This window comes from Petaurus breviceps, unplaced genomic scaffold, assembly GCF_028583685.1.
Source record: "Petaurus breviceps papuanus isolate PSGF00001 unplaced genomic scaffold, PetGlider_PUasm1.0 174, whole genome shotgun sequence".
In the NCBI taxonomy this organism is placed as follows: Eukaryota; Metazoa; Chordata; class Mammalia; order Diprotodontia; family Petauridae; genus Petaurus; species Petaurus breviceps.
In genome coordinates this window covers 13,352,363-13,366,874 of record NW_027185761.1, presented here as the reverse complement: position 1 = coordinate 13,366,874, position 14,512 = coordinate 13,352,363, and the positions used below count along the sequence as shown (strand labels likewise).

At 39.5% G+C, this 14,512-nt stretch overlaps 1 protein-coding gene across 6 annotated transcripts in view; it reads left to right on the top strand.

The window, feature by feature from the left end:
• FBLN2 (fibulin 2) overlaps positions 1-14,512 on the top strand; it is a 211,105-nt gene that overhangs the window by 50,534 nt on the left and 146,059 nt on the right. For 2 of the 6 annotated variants that reach the window (XM_069083769.1, XM_069083767.1), the window contains exon 3: positions 1,326-1,393. The exons of the other annotated variants lie outside the window; for them this stretch is intronic. The gene's annotated coding sequence lies outside the window, so the exon portion shown is untranslated. The remainder of the gene's footprint in view (positions 1-1,325; positions 1,394-14,512) is intronic. 6 annotated transcript variants of the gene reach the window in all.

The window sequence follows — 14,512 nt, the reverse complement described above, 5'->3', positions numbered from 1 at the left end:
AAAACCCCATGGACAGTATCATTATACTATGGTCCATGGCATCACAAAGTGTCAGACATGATTAAAGCACTGAAGAATAAGGAGTGATGGAGTATCCATCTCAGGCTAGCTCTTTCTTCTCAGGACTGAAGGATGTCTCTTCAGACACTAAGATCTGGAGCAGGGAGGGGCTTGGCTAGTCCAGTGGCTCCTTTTTTGGCAGGGATGGAAGGGTGGTCATGGACCCCTTTAATGGTCTAGTTGGTGCCTTTCTCAGAATAAAGTTCTTACATCCATAAAATAAAAACATGTCAACTTACAAAGGGCACCAATTATATTGGAATACCGTTATCAAAATTTCAGACAAACAAGTTCCTAGGTTACAAACGCCTGGGGCTCCCATGAGAATATACCTGGAAGGGTAGGTAGCTCATTAACCTGCTATCAGCCTCTGAGGAGGTAACAATGAAAATGGAGACAACCTGACCTGAGTTACTTTATCCTGGGCTACTCATCTCACTCATGGATAAACTGTTCTGATTAGAAAGTTAATTGCCTTAATCCTCAAATTCTGATAACTTCCAGCTTAGGTCAATAAATATTTATTAGGCAACTCTGACATACAGAACACTGTGCTAGGGCTGGGCATACAAAGATAAAAAAGAACAGATTCCCAGACACAGCCTAATCAGTAACCTTGGGGGACTCACTCTATTTAAATCTGGATAGACCAACTGCCATTCCTGTCCCCCCTTTCCCCTACTCCCCACCGTGCCCCAGTGTTTGTTGCATTGGACCTAACATGGTAGACGTTATGCCACGTGGTGGACCTTACATAGTGGACCTCACTTGGTGGTTCTCACATGGTGGACTCCACATGGCTTTGGCTCCATCTCTAATCCTACCTACTGAGTAGTCAGAGGTCTGTGTCCCCAGAGGGTAGAATGGATGGGAGCAATGGATGGAAGTGGTAGAAAGGCAAATTTAGATTTAGCATAAGAAACAAACTCTCTTTGTAACCCAGTCTCCTCCTATTTTCTAGTTTTCTTACTCCTTACTTTCCCATGTACATTTCTATCCAGTGACACTGGTTTCTTTGCAATTTTTCACACAAGACATTACATCTCCCAAATGGAAGATTAGATTAGGGAGGCCTGGGTTCATGTCTTACCTCTGACTTAAACTGACAAGTGATCCTAGGCAAGTCATTTCCCATCTCAGTGCTCTGGGCAGCTCTCTAAGCATGTGCAGACCTGTATCGGTAGAGGGAATTTCCTCACCTGGGAGGTCCCTCTACCAATGAAATAAGAGGCTGAATCTTTATCACTTATGCTGGTATTTTGTAGGGAAGGAAGCCCATTCTGAAATGCTGACTAGGGGAACTGAAAGATAAATTCCAGTCATTGCCACCATGGTAAGCACCTTTCACTTTTGTCATCCCAGTGCTCCTCCGACAAGCATCCTGCTGCCTGGCGGGTCTCTGTGGCTCATCTCTGGATAGGTGTAGACGCAAGTCTCTGGGGAAATGCCAAGTTAGAGCCCGAGGTCTCCTGACAGCCTTTGCACTTGGATTTCCTCCATTCATGTTGCTTTACTTTGATCTCCCATGGAAACTGCTCGCCCATCCTGGAGGAATGGCTTTTGTCTCTTTTCCTCACTGATGAATGTCTCATTTTTTTTAGAGGAGTTATGAATGACTGGGAAAGAAAAATGCCAGAAACCTCACCCCAGCCAAAAGCAATATTTTCTATTCTCTAAGGCTGATTAAAAATAATGGAAATTAATCTTCGTAATTTGGTGTGTGTTCACTTGGGTAATGTACTTAGATACACTATCTTCAGGTTCAACTCTCACCCAAGCAGTTTGTTTTATGTGTTTGAAGGAGGGGAAAAAGGGAAAAAGCTGGACCCTCTAGCAGAGAGATCGTGTTTCTATGAGTTCGCATGACCTCATTCTCTTTAAGAAAATAACTAACTCAGAGCTGAGCTTGTTTTAAAAATGAAAAGGGGGGCAAGAGTGGGGGGCTCTAAATTTCACCATAGAAGTTGGGGGGGCGGTAATTCTGTAGCTTTAACCCCTTAGTAACCAGAGGGGAGTAAAAATGTTGTGTGTGTTTAAAGTCAGAGGTAGGCAGTTAACTACCACTAACTCTGATGGTTTTGAAAAATTTTAGTCAAGCAACAATCAATGGCCTTAAGCATTAAGCTTACATTCTCTATTAGCAGCGGAATAAGAATCATGAATCTTCAGAGACTTCAGAATTTATTCATAGGCCCAGAATTCAAAGCTCTGAATCTCTGTGGCAGGCATAGCTGGTTCCTAACTTAAAAAAATAGTTTTATGCTACTTCTTGTTTTTACATGATATTTCCAAATATATCTCTACTCAGTAAGCTTTGCCTTGTACTAAAGAAAAATAAAAGAAAACCAGCATGACACAATGATCCATCAGATAATATATGCAACATTGTACATGCAGAGTACAAGACCCTTCAAGGAAGAGGGAGAGTTTCATTTCTCTCTCTCTCTCTCTCTCTCTCTCTCTCCCTCTCCCTCTCCCTAGTATTCCAGGTCCAATGATCCAGTCTGGATTTGGACATGGCTATAGTCGTTGTTTCTGCTGTTTTCGAGGTTCTGTATAATTCACTCTGCATCAGTTCAAACAAATTTTTCCATGTTTCTATGACTTCCTTGTGTTGTTTCTTATAGCACAATAATATTCTGTTATATTTATTCAGCAATTCCCTAGGCGATGGAGAATCTTTTTTTTATTTTTTGGTTTGTTTGGCTACCATAAAAATTCTGCTCTGAATATTTTGTCCCAAATTGGAACTTTCTGTCTTTGGCTGTCTTGGCTTCTATGCCCAGCTGCAGAATCTCTAGGTCAGAGGGTATGGAAATTTTATTAGCTTTTCTTACATAATTCCAAATTGTTTTCCAGAACCGTTTAGCTGATTGACAACTCTGCCAATTGTGTTTAGTGTGCTCATCTTCTCATAGATGTTCCGGCATTGACAATTTCCATTTTTTCCATCTTTGCCAATTTTCTGGGTATGAGATGAAAGTTTAGAGTTATTTTCATTTATATTTCTCATGATTTCAAACAATCTTTTATATGGTTGTTGATTGTTGATGATTCTCCTTTTGAAGATCATTCAAATCCTTTGCCTTCTTATCTACTTGGGGAATGGCTCTTGGTCGAATATTTTTGAATTACTTTGATTCCTGCTTTTATAGCTAGTACACAGGGATTATAGTCTCAGAAATTTAACTTCTCCTCACCTCTCTCCCTCCTACAGTATCTCTTGCTCTTCTCTTAGTGATAAGTCTTTAAGAGAAAGCAAACTAAAGGGATAATAGAATGGAGTCATTGGCTGGAAGGTACTGCAGAGGTCATCCACTCTAATACCTCATTTTACTGATGAAGAAATTGAGGCCAAGAGAGATTAACCAACATTGACAAGTTTGGCGGGCACAGGCAAAAAGAAGAGATAAGGAATCCAGCTTTGGAGGCCCTTATCTTCCTTGGCTCTGTTGGTTTCATCCATCTTACTCCAGTTCTCTGCAGCAAGAATTTGCTTAGGTTGGGATATTTGAGGCAGCAGTTTCCCCAATCTGGTTCTCATCTCTTCCTAGTCCAAATCTCCTCCTCTTTCAGCTAAAAACTTCTCCCTCTTTATCTTTCTCCTTGGCTCCTTTCTCTTTACTCCTGCTCTACCCTAATGAACAGGTTTTCTGCTATCATCTGTATCAGGGGCTATGATTTTTTTTTTTGCATGTTATCAACCCTTTTGACCACCTGGTGAAATTTAGAGACTCTCAGCAACTGATTAAATGTATAAGAGAAAATACATAGCATTACAAAGGAAATAAATTCCACTGAAATAGAGCAATCATAAATTTTTTAAGTTCATAGACTCCAGGTTAAGAACCCCAAACAAAAACAATTGTTATTGTTGTTTATTCATTTCAGTAGTATCTAACTTTTTGTGAACTTTTATCTAACTTTTTTTAAACCTCATTTAAGGTTTTGTTGGTGAGGATACTGTAGTGGTTTGCCATTTTCTTCTCCAACTCATTTTACAGATGAGAAAACTGAGGCAAACAGGGTAAAGTGACTTGCTCAGATAGGTGTCTGAAGCTGGATTTGAACTTACATCTTCCTGACTCCTGGTCTGGTGCTCTACCAATATGCTATGTAGTTGCCTCCTAAATGAAGAGAATTATCTAAACTATTTATTTTTTAAAATTGTATTTTATTCTCTCTCTCTCTTTCTCTCTCTCTCCCTCCTCCCCTCCCCATTGATAACAAATCCCTCTTACAAACATGTATAGTCAAGCAAAGATTCTGTCATTGGCCATGTCCAAAAAGATACATATGTCAGTCTGCCCTATGAGTCTATCACCTCTCTGCTATATTCAGTCTATTTCTAGGGGAGTCAAAGAAGGTTGACCTTTGGGGACATTTGGCCTTTAAACAGAGCTACATGAATACAGAGAACTAATTGAATATTTACAGGGAAAGGGGGAAGAGTCAATTCAATCATAGATAAGGTATACCCCACCAGCACAAAACTCACAGTGGAATGGAAGAAGACAAGGGCATATATAAGTATATGTAGAATAAAAATGAAGATAATAAGTACAAATAAACACAAAGTAGTTAAATGCAAGGTATTTGGAGAAGGAAGGGTGGAGGTAGGGTCGGCTGGCATCAAGAAGAGATGTGCATGTAGAAGGTGATGATTGAGCTGCTACTTGGAAGAAGAGAAGGATTCTATGAGGCAGAGGTGAAGAGGGAGTGCATTCCAGGCATGGGGACACAGAGATGGGAGACAGAGTACCACACATGCAGTCTAGAGAGAAGACCAGTTTGACTGGACTACAGAGTGCCTGAGGAGGAGTGACGTCCAGTGAAGGTAGTAGATAGAACACTGAACTTAGAATCAGGAAGACTCATCTTCATGAATTCAAATCTGACCTCAGACACTTAATAGTTTCCTGACCCTGGGCAAGTCATTGAAGCCTCAGTTTCCTCATTTTTAAAATGAACTGGAGAATAAAATGGCAAAGTATTCTAGTATCTCTGCTAAGAAAACCCCAGATGGGATCAAAAAGACCCAAAACAATTGAACAACATCACCGCCCAAAGAGAACGGAAGGAAAGATAGGTTGGGACCAAGTTGTGAAGGATTTAAAATACCAAGAAGAGTTTATACTTTATCTCAGAGGCCATAGGAAGCCCCTAAAGTTTATTGAGTAAGAAAATGACATCCATATATGAACTTAATGAAAATAATCTGGGCATTATTGTCAATATTGGAAGAGGCTTGAGGCAGGAAGACCAATTAGGAAGCCATTACAATAATTAAAGTAAGAGGTAATGAGGGCCTGAACTAAGGTGGTAGCTGTGTGAATAGAGAGGAGGTTTGGATGCAAGAGATATTGTTGAGGTGGCGATAGCTCTACCTCGACTTTGGAAACTGATTAGAGATGTGGGCTGCGGAAAAGTGAGGGGTACAGGATGATGCATAGGTTATGAAACTGTCTGACAGAAATAGAGATGGGTTTGGAGGGAAAAATAACGAGTTCAGTTTTTGACGTGTTGAGTTTGAGATGTCTTTGGAATATTCAGTTTGAAATGTTTCGTAAGCAGCTAGTGATGGAGGGTTAAAACTTAGGAGGGAAAATGAGACTGGATACATCGATATGAGAGTAACTGGTATAGAGATGATAATTAAACCCATGCGAGATGATGAGGTCTCCAAGAGAGGAAAAACAGAGGGTCCATGCTAGAGTTTGGGGGGACGTCCAATGTTAGGAGGCATGATCTGGATGATGGACCAGTAAAGAAGATGGAGAAGGGGGTAGTCAGACAGGGAAGAGGAAAATCAGGAAAGAGTAGTGCTTCAAAAGCCTAGAGAGGAAAGGGTGGTCAATACTGTCAAAATAGCAATGGGTCAAGAAGGATGAAAATGGAAAAAAGGACCATCAACTTTGGCAATTAAGAGATCGTTGGTGGGGGCGGCTAGGTGGCGCAGTGAATAGAGCACTGGCCCTGAAGTCAGGAGGACTTGAGTTCAAATACGACCTCAGACACAACCCAAAAACTAGCTATGTGACCTTGGGCAAGTCACTTAATCCCAATTGCCCTCCAAAAAGAAAAAAAAGACATCATTGGTAACTTAGGGAGGGTGGATGCTTCAGTTTCACCCCAGCCTCACCATGGAGAAAAGAGTTCTACTGACCTTACTGTTGGTGGATGAGGAGTGTGGTTTTCATTTACAAAGAAAGGTGGAAACAAGGGAATAAAGAGTAGTGAGTCTAGAATCAGATGTCTCAGTTCTAATGGTGGCTCTGTTACTTAAGAGTTTAGTAGGACAAATTACCTACATTCCCTGGGCCTCAATGACTCTGAGGGGATGGCTAAGTCATTTCTGAATTTCCACTCAGCTCTAAATCTCATGATCCTGTCTAACTCTGAGGCAGAAATGACTGCCTGGGAGCCAGAAACTATGCTGGCTTATTCAGCAAGGTGTTACTAATTTTCAGTAAGTCTAGTCTGCCTTTGGAAGGTGCATTAATTCTTGGGGGCCCTGGGGCTGCCTGGGAAGACTCATTTACTGAGAGGTCACTATTAAAGGCAGCAGGTTTTCCTGCTGCCTATGAAGTGTAGCACTTTCTCCCTTCCAGCAGAAGGACCAGAATCCTAGGTCCAGCCAAGCCACCCTGAAATACTGGAGTGATCATGAGAAGTACCTTACCTCTCCAGCTGAGTGTGTGGCAGTAGAGTTTTGGGTTGTTTTTTTTATTTTTTTAAAGAAACTGGAGTTCGGAGGAGAAGTAGGTAGAGCCCAGCTAGCCTGGTTATGCAATTTTTTTTTCCAGTTTTAGGAGGAAGTTAAAGTTAGGATCTTCTGCATTTCAGCCCATTGAGGGGTCACAGTCTCCTACAATATCCTCATACATTCCACTAGAACAGACTTCAAAGAATGGAAGGGGTTTTTTGGGGGGGGTGGGGGGATGGAGGGCCTCCTAAGGGCTAGGGATGGGGTGGGGATGGAAAATTCTTTAGGTGTGGATGGAAAATTCTTTAGGTGTGGAAGCAGGTTAATGATATAGTCAGACTCAGTGTTCACTCAAGGGTAACTGTGGAAATAAGACTAAAAAATATTTAAACATTTGGTATACTTTAGAATTATAGAGTTGGAAGGTCATAAGTCTGACGTCCCTCCTACTGCAGTAATCTCTTCTATAGATACCATTCCCTGAAACATAATCATTGGAAACATTACTTTGGGAAACCAAGAGTTCCATTGTTGGATAGCTCTTGTTGCCAAGAAATTCTGCCTCCCTTTAACCTCAGGCATTGGTCCTAGTTCATATCCCCTAGATCAATGCAATACCAGATGTCTCAAAAATCTTAGTGCAGTTTTAAAGGTCAGTAATTTAAAACTACGCTAAGACTTTTGGGACACTCTGTATTAGTCTAAACACCATTCAACATGACACTCCTTCACCTACATGAAAACAGATATCATGACCCTCCTGTCTTCTTTCCTCTGGGCTAACCATCCCAAATTCCTATAGTTAGTGCTTACTTAAGAAGTTTCTAGACCCTTTACCATCCTGGATACCTCCATCTGTGTATACTGTACTTTTCCAGTGTCTCTCTTAACATTGGCCTCTAAGAAATGAACACACATACCTGGAATGACCAGAGAATATTCTTGCTGCTTGTATTTAATATATGTTAAAGCCAGTGTTCTTTAGAAACCGAGTCCTTTCCACATTAGAAGACAGAATCTGCCCAAGTGTAGAAAAATTGGATTTAAGGCTTAAGCAAGACTGATGGTAATTATCAAAACATCTTTGGAATGAGTTCAAAAACAAGAGATCTCAAAAAGTTTAGGATTTTTCTCAACAAAAGCATTCTCTATTTTATAAATTATCTTTTAATATTTTTATTAACTTTTTGAAATCACTAATTGAGATAAAAGTCTTGATTTTTTTATACAAAAAATACCTTTGTGCTTTGTGGGTTAGCTTCATTCTTCTTTAAGCAAAGTGTCAACTTTTTTCTTTACATTTAAAAGCAAGTCCTTTCCACCAATTTGTGGATAACCTGGCCAATAGGCACAATGGACTGGTTATATGTACACATGTTATCTGTCTTTCTTTTCTTTCTCTCCTTCCTTCCTTCCTTCCTTCCTTCCTTCCTTCCTTCCTTCCTTCCTTCCTTCCTTCCTTCCTTCCTTCCTTCCTTCCTTCCTTCCTTCTTTTCTTTCTACCCATCTATCTATATGTGTATATATAATCTTTTAAAATATCTTATTTTTAACTCATTTTAACTTACTCTAAAGACATATATATACACAATATGTATACATATATATTACACATACATACATATATATCATCTGTAATAGCATAGGAAAGAAACATTAAACCAAGATACAAATGTATAGTATATCATGATTAGTGAGTGTCTATAGATGTGACAAAGCATTAGCAGATTGATGGACTTGTCTCCTTTTATACTTCCATTTCTAAAATAAGTGGCTGGCCTACCGGTCTCTCTACCTTTATGTGTGTGTGTATGTGTGTGTGTACATATATATGTATGCATATGCCTATTGATTTTTACCTATAGGTAGGCATTGTATAAAAGATCATTAACATTGGCTTCAGACTATTTTAAAATCCCAGCACTGGTACTTAACTACCTGTGAAACCTTAGGCAAGTCACTTAATTTCTCTGGGCCTTAGTTTTCTCATCTGTAAAAGGAGGGGTCTACATTAGTTGACTCCTAAATCTCTTCTGGCTTTACACCCTATCCTCCTATTTTATGGGGAGTTCTATTCTTAGAGTTAATTATCTAGCAAAAACCTTTTTACTTTGGCCAGAGGTATTTGAAATAATTAATGACTGTAACTCCCTGGTGTGAAATGCAGGTTTTAGGAAATTCTAACCTCCTAAGCTTTGCAAGTGCCAGAGCTGGAAGGGACTTTATAACTAATGGGTATCATCCTACTCCCTCATTTTAAAGATAAGGATCCAAGAAAGAGCAATGATTGATCAGCTGTCCATGCTGCTAGCAAGTGGCAAAGCTGGGCTTTCGTTGGTGAATTCCACAAGCATTTATTAAATAGTTAACATATGCCACACACTGTTAAGCACTGGGGATACAAAACAAAAAAATAAAACAGGCCCTGCCCTCAAGGAGCTTTTATTCTAGCAGGGGAGAAATGGCATATACCCAGAAAAATAAATGCAAAATATATGAAAAGGGACTTTGGGGATGGATGGAACTAGCAACTAGGGGCATCAGGCTGGGCCTGATGTGGGAAGTGGTGTTTGTCCTAAGCTTTGAAGGAAGCAAGGGAATTTTAAAAGGCAGAGGTGAAAAGGCAGTGTATTCTAGGCATAGAGAATGATCATGGGGATAAGAGATAGAATATTGAATACAGGAAGCAGCAAATAGGCCAGTCTGGCTAGAACATAGAGTGAGCAAAGGGGAGAAATCTCTAACAAACCTGGAAAGGAAGGTTGGAACCAGGTTGTGAAGGGCTTTCATTTTGAAGTGGAAGGTTTTTTTTTTTTTAATTTCTTTTTTATTTTTTTGAAGAGGGGAAGGTAAGGCAATTGGGGTTAAGTGACATGCCCAAGGTCACACAGTTAGATTTTTTTTTTTTTAATTTCAACATGGAGACAAGAAGGAGCCATTAGAGTTTCTTGAGCAGGGAAGTAACATGGTCAAATCTATGCTTTAACAATATCAATTTAAAAGCTGTGTGGAGGGGAGAGGTTTGAAGTAGGATGAGGAAACTGAGAATGAAAAAGGTTAAGTGATTTGCCCAGAGTCACACATTTAATAAATGCTGGAAACAGGATTTGAACTCAGATCTTCCTTACTTCAAGACTGGCACTCTTTATCAAAACTCTGAGTTTCCCTCTGATCACAACTTCAATCCCTATCCATCTCTCTCCCCTTAAAAATCAAAGATTAATGGCATTTCAGAATTGGAAGGAACTTCAGTGGCAATATAGTCCAACCTCTATTTGAAAAAGAATCATATCTACAGCATACCAACAAATAAGCATCTATTCTTTATTTGAAGGCCTTCCAGTGTGGGAGAACTTACTACCTTTTGAGATAGCCCATTCCACTTTGGGTTAACCCTCACCATTAGGAAGTTTTTGCTTATTTCAAACGTAAATTTGTCTCTTTGAAACCTCCATGACTACTGATGGTTCTACCCGCTCAGGCTGTTTCATTTAAGAGGCAGCCAGATGATTCAGTGGGAAGAGCTCCAGGCTTAGATTCAGGGAAAACCTGAATTCAAATTCAGCCTCAGATACTTACTAGCTATGTGACCCTGGGCAAGTCATTTAAGCTCTGTTTGCCTTAATCCACTAGAGAAGGAGATGGTGAACCATTCTAGTATCTTTGTCAAGAAACCCCATGGGACAGTTCAGTCCATGGGGTCACGGAGAGTCAGACAAGACTGAGTTGTTGTAAGAATCAAATGAATTAATCTATGTAAAGTTTGCAAACTTTAAAGTGCTCTATAAATGCTATTATTTTTTAAATGCTTTATTAACTTCCAATTTACATCATTCGTTTCCACCAGATTTTGAGTTACAAATTTTCTTCCCATTTTTCCCCTACCCAACACCCCAAAATAGCAGTCCCACAAGATATCCCCTCCTCCAATATGCTCTCTCCCATATTTTCTCCCATACACCTTTTGACTTTTCCAGTGGATCTCTATGCCTCAGTGCCTATATATGTTATTTCCCAATTACATGTAAGATGTTATTAATAATAGTATATATATATACACACATATATATTTGAATATTTGATTTTAAAACTTTCAATTCCAGATTCCTTCCCTTCCTTCCTTGTCACCCACCCTTACTGGGAAGATAAGCAGTTCAGTATAGGTTGTACATGTGTAGCTAATGAAAAACAATAACATAGTAGATATATTGTAAAAGACTGACTATATTTCCCTCCCTCCTATCCCACCTCCTACCCATTCTATTCTCTACTTTGATCCAGTTCCTTTTCAAAAGTGGGTGCTTCCAACTTCCCTCCCCCACAGCCTGCCCTCCCTTCCATCATCCCCCCTCTCATCCCCTTCCCCCCTACTCTCCTGGAGTGTGTATTTCTCCTATTTAGTGCGTATTTCATTCTCTCCTCAAGCCAAATTTAATGGGAATATGGTTGACCCATTTCCTTTTGCCTTCCTATTCTTCCCCTCCATTGTAGCCATTTTCCCTTGCCTCTTTTGTATGAGATAGTTTACCCCAATTTGTCTCTCCCCATCTCCTCTCATTATATTCCTCTCACCTCTTAATTTCTCTCATTATTTCTCAATTAATCTCTCACCTTTTAAGTATCATCCCTTCCTGTTAAATTGGTCCTGTGCCCTCTATCTATGTATACCTGTAAACATATATACACACATTCACATATTTATTCATATGCCCATATACCCTCATATATAGACATATATATATATATATATATATATATATATATATATTATTTTCTAATCCCTTCAACTACTGAGAAAAGTTTCATAAGTAACAATTATCGCTTTTCCATGTAGGAATGTAAATAGTTCAACTCTGATAAGTTCCTTATGATTTCTTTCCCTGTTTACCTTCTCATGCTTCTCTTGCTTCTTGTATCTGAATGTCAAATTTTCTATTCAACTCTGGATTTTTCATCAAGAATGCTTGCAAGTCCTCTATTCCACTGAATGACCATATTTTCCCCTGAAACATGATACTCAGTTTTTCTGGGTAGGTGACCCTTGGTTTTAATCCCAGCTCCTTTGACCTCCGGAATATCATATTCCAAGCCCTTCAATCCCTCAGTGTAGAAGCTGCCAGATCCTGGGTTATCTTGATTGTGTTTCCACAATATTCAAATTGTTTCTTCCTGGATGCTTATAATATTCTCTCCTTAATCTGGGAATTCTGGAACCTGGCTATAATATTCCTAGGAATTTTCTTTTTGGGATCTTTTTCAGGAGGTGATCGGTGGACTTATAAATGCTATTATTATTATAATAATTATAAATTTTATATGTAAAGTTCCTCCCAGGCTTAAACTCCCCAAACAGTAACTGTCCTCTGCACCTTTACTTCTCTCCTTCCCTCTTTCATCAACATTTACTTCTTCTGGGTCCTAGTTAAGGGGCAACAAGGTATAGTGAATAGAGCGCTGGACTTTGAGTTAGGAAGTCCTACATTCAAATCCCACCTCAGACACCTACTAACTGTGTGATCCTGAGGAAATCACTTAACCTCTCTCTTTGCCTCAGTCTCTTCATCTGTAAAATGGGAAGTTGGTCTCAATGGCCTCTTCACAACCTAAATTCCCTTCAAGTTCTACATTTTATGGTGCTGGTCTCTGCTCTCAGTTTGCCTTCATGTGAAATAGAGAGGTGATAGGTATAGCAGTATGAAGAATCAAAGGACTCTTGTCACTTTCCAAAGTGATCGTGTCACCCTGGACAAGTCACTTCATTTATCAAAGCCTTTATTTGTCCATCTGTTAAATGGAACTTCTCATTGAGGATCCATTGAATGAATGTACTTTAATGAAGCCACGTAGAACTGGTAGGGATCTTAAGACTACCAGGTCCAGAGTTCTTTTACCTTTTTGTTTCACAAACCCCTTGGGCAATTTGGTAGAGCCTAGGGACCCCTTCTCGGAATAGTGGTTAATATGGAGATAGGCTTTGCATGACAACACATGTTTAATCTATATAAAATTATTTGCCTTCTCAAAGCAGGGAGAAAAGAGGGAGGGAGAGAATTTGGAACTCAAAATTTAAAAAAGAAGGAATGTTAAAAATTGTTTTTACATATAATTGGGAAAAATGAAAATATTTTAAGAAAAGAATAGTGGTTTTAAATGCTTAAAATACATAATATTACAAAAGAAACCAGCAATACTGAAATATGGTAATAAAAATTTTAATTAATTTCATAGACCACAGGTTAAGAACTGCTGATCTAGCTCAGACCCCTTTTTTTTAAAGATAAAAAAAAACTAAGGGGGTGGCTAGGTGGTACGGTGAATAGAGCAACAGCCCTGGAGCCAGAAGGACCTGAGTTCAAATCCGGCCTCAGACATTTAACACTTACTAGCCATGTGACCTTGGACAAGTCACTTAACCCTAATTGCCCTACCTTCCTCCCCTCCAAAAAGCAAAAAACAAAAACAAAAACAAAAAAAAACCACATACACACACAAACTAAAAAAAAAAACAAACAAACAACAAACCCAAAAAACTAAGATAAAGAAGAAAAAAGACTAAAGACTAAAGAATCAGAATTCAGTCCTCTGATGGTCTGTAGATACTGCTTGGGGACCCCAGAGAAAAGTCCCTCATATTGCCTTGTCCCTGTTTCCCCATTAAGAACATTATAACATAACTCCTTACATTGATATAGAACAAGGCAGTTTGCAACGTCCTTTTGCATGCATTACTTTATTCAGTCCTTAACAGGATCCTTTGAGATAGGGAGACAGACTGAGTATTCTGGTGCCCATTCTACAGAGTGGGACATTAAGATTCTCCAGGACACAAACACAAATGTTCTGACTCCATATCAAACATGCTTCCCTCTGTACCACTTTCCCTCTTGGGTTACATCTGAAATTGCTTTGAAAAATGTAAAGTGTGAAGTAGAAGTAAGATATTGATTATTAAATCCCATTACAGTGCAAAGTCTCTAGATGACAAGAAGATATTCAGGCACAGGGGATGGTCTGTATATTTCAGAAGTGTACAATCCAAGAAAATTCCAGGATATTGCAGAATTCATACCACCCCTTAGGGCTCATACTAATAGGATTTGACTCTTGTGCTGAGAAAGAGACAGAGAGAGACAGAGAAAGGCAGAGAGACAGACGAGATAGACAGATACAGAAAGAGAGACAGAGAGGGAAAGAGACAGAGACTGAGACTGACAGAGACAGATACACACAGAGAGAGACAGAGACAGACACACAGACAGAGATACAAACAGACAGAAAGAGATAGTGAGATAGAGATAGAAAGACAGAGACAGAGAGAAGAAATACAGAGGCAGAGAAAGAGAGACAGACACACAGAGATAGAGACCCAGACACAAAGAGAGCCAGTGAGATAGAGACAGAGACAAAAGAGAGAATAAGACAGAGAATGGGAGACAGAGAGAGAAAGGCAGAGAGACAGAGACAGAGAGATGAATGTAGCTTTTATAGGTATAAAGAATTCTCTTGGCCAAGTGAGAACAATTATGAATTGAAGCAGCCAAGAAGGCCTGAATTTCAGATAGTTCAAGGGGACTAACTCCTTCTAGCCCAGATCAGGGCCCTGCAGGCCTGGAGACATGATGATTAACTCCTTGCCTAGTTTTCCAGCTGTTGGATGTTATCCCAACTTCTAAGGATCTTTAATGCTTAACAGGCAGAATGTGTGTGTGTGTGTGTGTGTGTGTGTGTGTGTGTGTGTGTGTGTGT